The sequence below is a fragment of the Pinus tabuliformis genome, chromosome 3_1 (genome assembly GCF_031772625.1).
Source record: "Pinus tabuliformis cultivar Carrire ecotype Pingquan chromosome 3_1, CPIR1, whole genome shotgun sequence".
In the NCBI taxonomy this organism is placed as follows: Eukaryota; Viridiplantae; Streptophyta; class Pinopsida; order Pinales; family Pinaceae; genus Pinus; species Pinus tabuliformis.
Genome location: NC_142301.1, coordinates 312,134,646 through 312,148,575, shown reverse-complemented (window position 1 = coordinate 312,148,575; position 13,930 = coordinate 312,134,646).

Below are 13,930 nucleotides of genomic sequence, written 5' to 3'. Positions count from 1 at the left end.
GATTATCAGACACAAAAAAAAAATCACTATCAGAAACATGTCTCCAATCCAACAGATTGATGAAGTTGATGACTAGTTCAAGGGGGCCAAGTATTTTAGCAAGATCCATTTGAAGTATAGCTATCACCAGGTGCTAATAAAACCCATATATGTATGGAAGGTTGCCTTCAAATCCATGGACAGCCTTTTCAAGTGGTTGATCATGCCTTTAGGGTTGGAAAATTCCCCTACAACTTTTATGAGGTTGATGGAGGACATCTTGCGACCCTTCACCAACTCGTTTGTGGTTGTATATCTGGATGACATCCTCATATTCAACAAGAGTTGGGAAGAGAACCTACAACACATTTGAAAGATCCTTCAAACCTTGTGATAACATGAACTATGTTCCAACTTGGAGAAATGCACATTTGGCATGGGCCAGGTCCAATATCTGGCTACATCATTGGTAAAAAAGGCATGCATGTGGATCTAGAGATGATCCAAGTCATTCGGGATTGGCCAGGCCCAACCACCTTAATAGAGTTTTGTAGCGTTTTGGGCCTTTCCAATTTTTTGTCAGAGGTTCTTGTTGGGATTCTCTCATATCACTTAGCCTCTGAGTTAAACTACTAAGGGTAGAGTCAAAGAATTTTTTTTCTAGTCCATGTCCCAACCGAAGGCATTCGCTGAGTTGAATCACTATCTTTGCTTTGCACCTATACTCACATTGCCAAACTTGTAACAACAATTTGAAATTGAGATAGACGCCTTTGACCATTCTATTGGTGTAGTTCTCACCCAATAGGGGAATTCAATGGCCTATCATAGTGAGACACTTTCTGATACAATTTGGAAATACCCTACCTATGATAAATAGATGTATTCCATCATGCATGCATGACAACAATGGAAACATTACATTATGGGGAAGGAGACGATTATCCATACCGACCTATTCAATTTATCCAGACACAAGGGAAGTTGCAAAATGATCGGCACTAGAAGTGGTCTACATATCTGCAACAATTCCACTTAAAAATTCAATACAAGAAGGGAAACACCAATCATGTCATAGATTGCCTCAGTTGGCCCCCAATTGCAGCAATGACTACTATTCTCAAATCTTGTGGCCACGAGACCTTCGAATGGAGGAAATTGTACAAAAATGATCCAGAGTTCACCAACACCTACTAGATTCTAATGGATAGTAATAAAATTCTAGAATTCCACCTCCAGGATGCATTATTATGCTACCTAGGCCACCTTTGTGTTCCTTCAAGCAAGCCTGCCAATATGATTTGGGAGGCACACTATAGTTGATTCGCATGACACTTTGATGTGGAGAAAAATGTGGTCGTACTACAAAAGTATTTTTATTGGCAAAAGCTCTGAGTGGATGTTGGAAAATATATCAGATCATGCACTACTTGTGCCATCGTTAAGCCAACCATCAAGAAACAAGGCATATACACTCCTGTGCCTACTCCCATCCAACCCAGAGAATCCATCTCAATGGAATATTTGTTAGGCCTCCCTTCTACCAAGCATGGTGATGACTATGTATTTGTGGTCATGGATAAATTTTATAAGATGGCAATATTGGCTTCTTGAAATAAGAGTATCATAGTAGAGGACATTTCCAAACTCTTCTTTGAATAAGTATGGGTACATTTTAGAATCCCACAAACCATTATATCATATCAAGATTCGAGATAGTAGGTTACTGAGAACATTCTGGTTGAGCCTCTCGACATTATTGGAAACTAAGCTCACCAAGTTGACTGCATTCCATCCCTAGAATTATAGCCAGATAAAGGTCATCAATAGGATGATAGTGCACATACTATGCATGTACAACTCCAAGCATCCACAAACCTGGGATGAGAGCCTTCCTTATGTGCAACACAGTATAGAAGAGATATCCATAGCTCGATTGGCCACAGTCCTTTTCAAGTGGGTTTGGGTTTTCAACCATTATGTTCGATTTATGTTTCCATGCCTCATGCAACTACAAAGTCACCAAGTTGACTGCATTCCATCCCTAGAATTATAGCCAGATAAAGGTCATCAATAGGATGATAGTGCACATACTATGCATGTACAACTCCAAGCATCCACAAACCTGGGATGAGAGCCTTCCTTATGTGCAACACAGTTATAGAAGAGATATCCATAGCTCGATTGGCCACAGTCCTTTTCAAGTGGGTTTGGGTTTTCAACCATTATGTTCGATTTATGTTCCCATGCCTCATGCAACTACAAAGACATAATCCACACATGTACAGTCCAAGGCTGATAAAGCAACATGACTTATTGAACACATCCAACACATATGCTAGCAGGGGCATGAAATATTGGATAAGTCAAATGCCAAGTACAAGTAGCGACATGATCAACATTGGGTGCCACACAAGTTTTAGCTGGATGACACAATTTGGTTGCATTTGCAGAAAGAACGCCTTACTGGGACCCATTGGAAGCTTAGAGCACTTCAATATGGACCTTAAATGATCACCAAGGTTGTGGGAGACAATGATTTTGAGCTTAGGATTCCCCCATTCCTTGCCTTGCACCTAGTGTTCAATGTGGACTACCTTTAGCCATACTTCCCACCATTATTGGACACATCACACATTGCAGAATAACTAACACCAATAGAGATAAACCCAGATTGCATGGAATAGGGAAAAATTGATTGAATCATGGACATATAGATCAAGAAAACTCACCAAAAAATATCCAACTGTATCAGGTTGTTAAAGATGACCAACTCCTACACCAAGGTAAGTGCCTCACTAGAGACCAAGTTCAACAAATGTTTCCCCATCTCATGGAGGCACTGAACACAATGGGGACCATTGCTTCCTAAGGGGGTAAAATTGATCCAAGTGGATATTGGTGGACACCTACCTATTCCACTTGGATCCCTATCATTGCTTCTTTCAATTTCCTTAATTGTAGTACAATTTACTATTTTTGGTGGTTTTTTGGGTCCTAAAATTTTGGAGTTGTTTTAAGGTCCTAAATGACATTTTTTTTGGAAAATAGGCAAACCTATAGCCTATGGCATGGGTTTGTAATTTAAATTTGTATTCCTCGGATAGATATTTCTAATAAGGTATCATACACATCAAACAAAGATCATATGCCAAATTTATGACCTGAGAAGTTGATGTACCAATTTACCCCAATGGGGCCCACAAACTTTTGGCGCTTCATCTCCTGGGGCTAGTTTTTTGGATGTTCATTGTTTCTAAATAATGGATAGGCCTTCGAGCCTCATTGTAACATATTTCAAAAGGCATGTAGCCACCACATCTCTTCTCAAAGATAAGCTACTATCCCCTGAGCTAGTTTATTTCCATTCTACATGTAAACAATTTTAAGTACTTTGTTATTAATGATTAAAGTCTGTTTCATTGTACCTCTATGTTTCTATCTATATTTTCATTTCATTTCGTTCCTTCATACAATCTAGATCATTCTCATCTCACTTTAGCATTGCATGAGTCTTATGCTAGTATAGGAAAAACATACCCTTTCCCAACCTTTTTTTTGTAGTTAGTAACTACGTCCTCCTTATCCACCAGGTGGCAAGTAGTTACTTGTCTCATTAATGAGCCCCACTCTCTCCAACCTCCTAAGATAATGTCCTGTCTTACTGAGAGTGTTATTCATCAATAACTTTACTTAATTTAATAACATAATCCTTAGATTAGTTTCCTAGGTATTACAACATCAAGGGTAATCAAATTGAATCATTAACTAGCATCCCATAGTTTCTCTTCACCCAATAGCAACATCAAAATTATTTTCTAGAATTTTGTTAAGTTAACAAAACATTTTATATAATATGACTATCAACGATAGAACATTGATAAACCAATCCCAAATAAGTTTTAAATTCAGAACACAAACACACTTTCCATATACAATATTCACAAATAAACACAAAATTAGGGATTTCACAATTGATTATGTTAGGTTTATGTCATTATGTGTTTTGTAATTTATAGATGAATGGTATTCATGAGTTGTATGTGCATTGCAATTGGTATGATATCTTGTTATCATTCATTATGATGTTTCATACATATTGGTTTTAGTGGACTAACATGTGATTAGTTGAGACATTGACAATGGATGGGGGAAGCATATCCAAGTTTAGGGCTCATGGTCCAATGAGTAATACCACCTTGATTTAGTGTCACTAAGGTTTTGTGTTGGAAAATAATTGAAAAATGACCATAACAATAAATTGGGATGAAAACAAAAGAGAAAATAAGTTGTAATTTACTTTTACCTTCCTTAGGAAACTTGTAACTTCACTCTTAAGACTAATTTTACCCTAGATGAGTTGGTGAGGGGATAGAAAAGTGGTTACATTTGATAACCACTTGAGAGTGTTTTAGAAAGTGAGACCTTATTTGAGAAGGGGATGACCTAGAGATAAGTTTTTTTGTTTTTTTTTTTCTATGTTAAGAAAGAAAATGTTATCCTAGGGAATAAATCTCACTTTTTATTATTATGATTTAAGGGCTTATGGGATGCCACTACCAAGGGGTTGAAAGAGGCACCAAAAGCTTAGTAGGACAAATGGGGCACCACTATTGGGGGAATTTTGTTGACGGGTTGTAAAGTGGTAGTAAAAAGCTCATTAATCTATTCTTAATGTGATTTGTATACCTTGTTCCTTATCCTCATTGGGACTCAAACATTTTTTGGGATGGGACTTGCCTAAATAATACACCTGTATTGCTAAGGATGAATGACCACATTGGATATATTCTCCCTCACGTTAACATTAGATTGAATTTGCAAACTTGGTGGACATGACTCTAGGAATCTATAAAGCTAAGGACTTCAAGTCGGCTATGAAATTTTATATGAGTTGATTATGATGCGCTATTTGAATATGTGATTATTGGGAATATGTTGCATTAGTTTATGGTGATTTGAATGCTTATGATTTTAGATTATAGTTCATTTTCTCTATTTACTTATGGATTAACATACCCTAGGTTCAAGGAAAAAATGATTGTATTACATAGCACCAATCACTTGGGTTGTTATATATAACTCCATCACAGTTGGCTTCACACCTTTAAAACCATGGATATTATCAAAGTTATTAGAACATTTTGTATCTAAAATCATATCTTTGTCATTAACTCACTCACCCCTTAATTTGTGTCTTCCTCATTATTAATAATAAAAAATGATAGGAAAGTTTTCTTACACCTAATTAATATCATATGTTTCCGAATATCCCACTTGAATATACCTTTAGGGCCAAAGCTAACCCTTTATCAATTTTCTACAATCATAAGTAATCCATTTTATGAGTAACATCTATGAATTAGTTTGGATATTTTATTTGTGACTCCAATAGTTCAAATGACATGTGGCTAAATTGTTTCCCTTTCATCTTAGGGGTACAAGCCAATTCTCATTTTTTCCTATAGAATTCTAGTAGAATTACATGTCCTAGAAAAAGTTAGGTAATATCCCACTTCCTCTTTCATACACATAAGCTTAAATCTCAATACAGGTCTCAACATATAAAATTACTCTTTTTCCATCAATACATTTTCAAGCTTTATAAGAAATTTGTTTTGACTCATTACTAGTGAGAATATTACTCACCGAAACTAGTTAATCCTAATTGCAACAAAAATTGTAAGGGGTTAGTTTATCCATAAAATTAGGTACCAAGGTTGGACTGAATCAACCTCCTAGTATATGTAAGCTCTTAAAGAAAAACCTTGAAATTGGTTACCAAACAATCACGCATATACTAAATACATGGACTTCTGAAACTTTCGAATCATTGGGAATGTATATGTCATTGTTAATCTAATGACCATTAGAAATAACCATAAGATATCTAAGCAAAATTTTCCCATCTCCAAAAGTTCACAAATTTTACTTTTATGGAGCAATATTCAAAAAATGATTTATCCATTAATTTAATAATGCAAAGTTAGCACCCTAAAATTTAACTAATTTATCTATAAATAATAATAATAATAAAATTAAAATAGTTTTTTCACAATGTTAAAATAATTTTCAATATTGGTTAAATAGTGAAAATTTGAAATATAAAAAATCATCAATCTCTCTTTTTAATTAATTTAATTATATTAAAATTATAGCTAAAATTTAAATCCTCTCCACACTCAATTATAGCTATGCAACTAAATACCTTTTCAGTACATCGCTATTATAGTAATATAGAGATCCTTTGATTTTGTTGTCTACTCTACAAAGCAAACATATCAATGAGATATACATACTGTGGACTAGTACAAGATCTTGTCTCCCATACAGATCATAGTATCTCTTAGCCATAATAAATTTTTATACCCTAGCCATTATCTTGAAAACAATGATGTACAAAGGGGTTTTATACCTGGCATGGATTGCAATATCTTGTCTCCCACATAAAGTGAGATTTTAGTGTCTCTGACATATAATAATTTTTTTTTCTCCAAACAAAATAATGACGTTTAAACCAAGAAAGGAGTCTTTTGATTCTTAGTGATATTAAAAACCATCTCATGTGTTCAAATGAGATATAAGATTTCAACACCCTTATATATTTGATGAAACAACGACCTTTACCATGTGTCACTCCTAATTGGATGATTTTTCTAGCAATTGGGAATTTGTAAATGTAAGTAGTGTGGGGTTTATGAAGGAGAGAGAAATGAATGGGAAATCATATGTGAGGTTGCATCTTCCATCTTTATATAGAAATGATGAATATTGAAAAGGGAATGGTATGAAAGTAATTCAATCTAAAAATAAAGTTTGAGAAGTGGAAGTATCGACATGAGCAAAAATAAAAATAGAAGAGAATGGATTAATTGAAAAAGGTAATTAATGCTTTACTGTTTTTCTTATACCTTTGGGTTATGAAGGCAAGACGAAGGAAATCAAGGTGAGGAAGTGTTAAAATTAAGGAATATGAAATATATTTTACCTTCTTCTCTTCATTTTTCTACGTTGACAAAAAATGATAAAAGAAAAAGAATCCAAAGTACAAATTAATTTTAAAAAAAGTTGATAAAAAAGGTTGACAAAAATTATAAGGGAAAAAAATACTAAGTACAAATTAATTATATCTTCACACTTTTCCTCTCTACTTTAAATCAAAATATAAATTGTACCCATGGGAATTAAGAAAAGAAATAATGAAGACGAAAATGAAACTTGAAAAATTAAAATAAAATAATAAAATTGGTAAATAATCTTATAACTATATAGTTAATAATTCACATGCATCATATTAACTTCTCTCCATAAAAGTTTAACCATATACATTTCTCTCTATAAAAGTTTAAGCATATACATGAATACATTTTCAACATACATGTTCCCAATGGGAGCATGGCCATGTGGTATTCCCATTTCTTCCAATTCACTTGTGATATGCATGTGTAATGGTATGTCGATTAATTTCTCAATGAAAAGTCTCTGAGAACCACCTTCGCTACATCTTATGAAAATGTTAACTATGAATATCACTTCAAAGAAAACCTTTACCAAAATCATGTTGCGTAGTAGTGTTGAGGATTTAATGGTTTTCTAGGTTTTTGTGACTTTTTTTGATCATGTATTGGATTGATATTTTGAATTCTAATTGAAATTATTTATTTCTCTCTTATAGTATTTTCTGATTGTTTTGATGAAATAACAAGTTTTTTTTACTTAAAATAAATATTTTCATTAATCATCAATGATATTTTTGTATCAAATGATTTTGGCCTCCTCGATTTAAACATTTTATTAGTTTTATTTAAAGGTGTTTTCTTTATGCTATTTTTATTATTAAAATATAGGTTTTTATTACAAAATTGTATGTTTATTTAATGTTTCGTCTATAGTATACGTGAATGTTTTTGTTGGTATAAATTGGGCCTAATATCTAAAATTGACTTAGTTCATATATATTGCTTGAAAAATCATCTATTCTTATTTAATTTATCAATAAATATTTTCAACCTATTTAAGAATGGATTATTGATGTTAGATTTAAAACATGTATGATAATAATCAAGAATAATAATAATCTTAGAATGAAAATTTATGTGATCTATAATATTTTTTTAAGAATTTTTTTTTCGGTAAATCACATTCCAGTTTTTTTGTCCAGGGAACCACTAAGTGTGGTTCATTATTAGGAAACCATTAAGTGTGATTTATCATTAAGACTTAGATGAATGTTCTAATCTAACCCAGACAATATATACTATGCAAAACGACTAGAAATAACAGAGAAACAAATAATTTATTAAAAATAAACTTTAAAGGAAAAAATAATAAAATATTTAATATGAACTTTAAATAACTTATAAATTAATCAATATGAAATTGGAACATTAAGTTTAATAAAATATTATTTACAATAATAGATTCTCACCTTCCACTAAATATTTTTATATTTAATATAATTAAATCTGTCATAAAATAACAATAATAAAAATGTTATTATTCAAAATCTTCCAATCATTCTATAAATTTTTATTATTAGTAATTTTAAAGAAAGTTACTAAATAAAATATTATTATAATAAAAAGTTAATAATTACTATAACAATATAAATTCTTATAACAAAATTAATAAAAAAATGGTATAAAAAATAAATTAAAAAATTACCTACCCCTGTCGGTGATGGCGGCCTTAACAGTCGAGGCTGCCTCCGCATCCTCTCCCTTTCCTCTCCCTCTCCCTTATGGTCGAGCACCTAAAGGTCCTCTCCTTAACAGTCGAGCCTGCTTACGCATCCTTAACAGTCGAGCCGATGGCGGCCTTATTAGTCGAGCGTGCTACGCACCCTGACGGACCTTATGGTCGAGCCCCTCACCTATCAGAATGAGTGAGTGACTCCGTCGATGGCGGCCTTGACAGTCGAGTGTGCTTACGCACCCTCACCATCAGAATAGTGAGTGACTCCGTCCGGCAGGGACTCGACTGTTAAAAATAAGAAAAGAGAAATATAACTATGCTTAAAAAAAAATTAATTAAAACAAGATAAAATAAATAAATAAAATTATCTATATATATGAAAAAAACCAAAACATACATGCAAACAAAGCTAACCACAAATTTATAAACTAAGGAAAATATAAATTGAAATAAAAAAGAGCCAATAATATATATATATATATATAGAAATAAAAAAAGCCAATTATATATATATATATATATGTCGACTAAAGACTCTCTTTGAAGATTAAGAGGCAATCTACGTTGGAAACATTAAAGGATCTATGAATATTCCCTTTACAACATCTTGTGAAATTACTAATACATTCCAAAACCAAATACTTCTCATTTTACAATTTTCCAATCGTACAAGTTTTCGAGAACACATAATTGGCACCTTCATCACCATTTAATTAACATGTTTCGGGGTCAAATCTCCTGGACGAAGGATAGATCCCTTCGGGTTGATCTACCTAGATTTTCCTGTAGATGTAGTGCCCAGGTGAACCACCCATCTATATATATATATATATATATATATATATATAAATATAAACCTGGAGAAAAAAATTAACTACTAATAAGAAAAAATGTATAAGTTTTTATTAATATTTCTTATGATTATAATAATGCTACAAGAATTTATATTGTTATAGTAATTATTTAATTTATTATTATAATAATATTTTCTTTATTAACATTTTTTAAAATTACTATTAATAAAAATTTATAAGGTGATTTGAAAATTTTGAATAATATCATCATCATTATGAATAATTAGTGAAAGCTCTAAATCTATTATTATAAACAATATTGTATTAATCAAAACATTCATCTAAGTCTTGATGATGAACCACATTTAGTAGTTTGAAATGCGTCTACCAAAAAACTAGAACACGATTTACCTAAAGATTTCTAATAAAAAATAATCATATCAAATCCCAAATCTAAAATACAATAAAGATCATTTACTTCTTCTTAGTTATAAGTAACTTTCGGTGAAGCTCAATTGGATGTGACCAACAAGGTTTTGATTGAAATTTTTCTTAATATAACATTATTTAATTTAAAATTAAGATTTGTGTTTTTCCCAATTTTCCCAATTATTTATATTAAGTATTATTAAAATATTTGGTATTCTTTTATTTTCATTGTGATTTGATTTTATAGATTTTTACTTTATCACAAGTTTTTAGTATGCTATTAATTTCTTAAAAACTCTCTAATAATATATATATATATATATAAAATAATTGATTATTATTTTATTTAAAACCATTGTTATTATAAATTTATATGAATATAATATCTATATATTATCAATTTGTATAATGTAAAAATTAATATAAATATTAAAAATATTTAACCTTCATAATCTTAAAAAAATACATAAGATTTAAAAATAAGATTTTTGAGTGTTTGGAAGTTTTTTAGAAAATTATTTTTAATATGATTATTTTTGAAAAATTTGTTAATATATAACATATAAATCACAAAAGCCTAAATTCAATTAAAACTTTTTGAGTCTTTCTATTTTCTTAATAGCCCGCAAAAAAAAATAAATAAAATAATAAATAAATAAATAAATCTTATTTGGGCCAAAAACCTGGACTCTACCATTCACATTCACATTCTCATTCTTATTTCTAAACTTGGATTATATTACATTATTATTTTGTTTGTACTACACAACAAAGTGAGATTGGTTAGGTGAAAGAGAAGTAGGTTCTTAAGGTGAGAGAAAAAGCGAGATTGGTAAGGTGAGAGAGATGACGAAATTTCACCACAGTTCCACTAGTTGTGGAATTCTTAATGTTTCCCATCTTTTCCTACTTTCAATGGAACGGTTTTTGGTAACCCTCTCAAAACGAAGCTTCGTTTTTTGAAAGCAAATTACAAAATATTTTGTAGTAATTGATAACAAACATGTGCACACTTGTCATTGGAATTTGAAAAGAATCCAATATCTTAACATATGAGTGGGCTTCACATGGGAACATTGAGTTGACAAGTTTGGTTCGGTTGATGTGAGTAGTGTGTGTAGTTATAGCTGACCAAAAATTACAGTCACTTCGCACTCAGGTGAAATGCATAAGTGGGACTCACCACCGGATTTAGTGGGAGTAATTAGATACATTAATACAATAATGTTATATAATATAGTTAGAGTGATATGAGGGATAGGAATGTGTGAAGGCTGATGGTGTTAGTGGGTTTCTAGTCAAATTCCAAGAAGAGAGCAATTTGTCTCATTAACTTTTCCTTTAATGTGTTGTACTGGAAAGTATACCATAAATTGACTTTATAAAATATGCATTTCCCACACGCTTGAATAAACCATGTAGCTGGTCAACAATGGTGAAAATGATTAATCCTTTAATAAACATTGACCATGACCAACAAAGGTTTCTGCCCATCTTTTTCATAAATTTTGACAAAGATAGTATTCAATAGTATTGTTTGTAGGTTAGTTAGGTTATGATCTTGAAATATCCAGGATACTTTCCAAGAAGATGACTTAAATATAAAAGTAAGCCAACATCCTCCTTATAATAATGTGGTTGATGAAGACATTTAAATTGTAAGTTAGGTTATTGTTTTTGAATAGTAAGTCAAGTTAGTGTAACTATACTAGCTATATGTTAATGTATGGGTTATGGCGACCCTCATGTAATGTGATATTTCAAGATAACGAATGTTGGACTTTTGTGTATAGTTTGTATTATTTGATTTTTATGAGTGGAATGATATGTTAATGAAAGATAACAAGAAATAAATATTTAAGAATAGTTTATTTCAAAAAGTATGTAAACATGTTATGTAAAATAGTATGAGGTTTTTTGTTCGATCCCCTAATTAATTTGTGCCTACATTAAGAGTAGGAATAGTGCAACTAATGGTTATAGTTATAGCAAATGGAATCAACCACATGTGATGCAACTACAAGACCACCTTAGTTGCAAATTCGACTAATCACAAATAAAAAAAATTTAAAAAATAAGTTTTTCTTCACTATGTTAGGCAAGTACAACTTAAGTGGGTATGATGGTTAAGAACATGTTCTTGTTTGTAAGAGGCTCCGAGCTCAAATCTATAGGGGGTTAGAGTATGTACACCTCCATAGACTTTAGCAATCAGATTGTTGCATGGAGGTGAGTCCCTTTTCCCACAAATGATGGGGTCTCATGCACCAATTTGTGTCTCACTTGGTCATGATGCCCTTAAAATTATATTATTATTAAAGTAGAACTTGAAGAGAGAAGAGAAAAAAAAAAAAAATTAACTTGCACTCTTTGGTGGGTCATCTAAATTGAAATGAATGAAAAATAATATGAAGTCCAACTCAAAGAATCTTGTACACAATAAAAGAGAAAAACACCTTCATGACTCAAGAATAGAAAACTATATATCTAACTTACAAAACATAAAAACCCATGTAGATAATAATTTAATGAACACAATGCATGAATATTGATATTGGATCAACACATGTAAATTAGTTGGAGGGGTGGGGTTGGGGGAGCATGACAAAATTAAGTTTGGACATGCAACTTGTGTAGTATTAAAATGGACCAATATGCATATTGAAACACTCATTCATGGAAATATAGGTGTTGTTCTGCCTAACCATGAAAATGCAACTGTTTTCCATGTTTTAGAATAAACTAGTACCTCCATGCATATACCATGTTATGATGCAATATGGGATTAGGAATAATAATTACATTCAATATAAATTTCCATAATAACAAATACCACCTATGTATTAGGTCTATAAAGCATTGCATGGTTGAAATACATTATATTTTTATTCACCAAAATGGACTTTCAAGAACCTAGAGAGGAGGCCACTTGCCAAACAGAGGAGAGGGAAACCACATGCATAAACAAGTGAAATTTAAGATAATCATCATTTCTTTTATGAATATAATATATACATATTCATTTGTGATTCAATTCAAGTACAACATATTTGTGGAGCATGGTGCAACATAATTGGAAGGGTATTCCAAAATGCATCATACAAAAATGGATCCATGACACAATAAAATTGGAACACCATGCCAAAGTACCTCATTTGTACACCCTCTAACATTAATGATATAATTCTACAAACTTGGATGGAAAAAAATTGAATAAGATGAGATCCCAAATCTAGAAGACATGTGTAAGAAAGTTTCAATGATTGCTTAAAGTGTAACACCCTTAACCAACTAGATGAGGTGCATTACTTCTCAACTCCACTTCTAATATGATAAATTATGAATTTCTTTAAACTTGGATGATAAATATCCCTGATGTGACTATAGTTTATGCCCACCAGGGCCCAACATCTACGAAAATATCATATCAATGCACTATAATATAACATGGTTACCATATTTAGCCCAATTTTGTCATACAAGTACCTATGGTACCTTATTTAATCTATATTATGCATGGATGATACATTCTATCATGCAATGCAACATATTCTCAAACATAATGGAATAATTAAATGTGGACACACATAAAAATTACAATATCATCGTAAACATATGAAATAACATAGTAGAAGCATATAACACACAATAAGAGACACTTATGTTTTAAATGAAGCACCAACTAATTGTAGACATAAGAAATCCCTCCCAGTCATAAACCACACTAATTATAGTTATGACCTCTCTACAATGGGTCACCCCTGAGATGGGGAATGAGTCCATATAGGAATTAAGGATTTCTCAGCCATATCAGGTCCAAAAATCGCACCAGGTTGATAACAAGCCAAGGTACCAAATTTCATTCACCTTCGAGTCACAACGTCTAATCCCCCATTAACTTGCAAAACCGAAGGTAGTGTACCCCTTTATATTTGCACCCATAATCCTCAAGTTGTTCGATTACCCTTCTAGGGATTCATCAAAGATAGACCAAGGAGTCTCAAAGCATGGTTATGGGTTCCAATTTCCTTCAT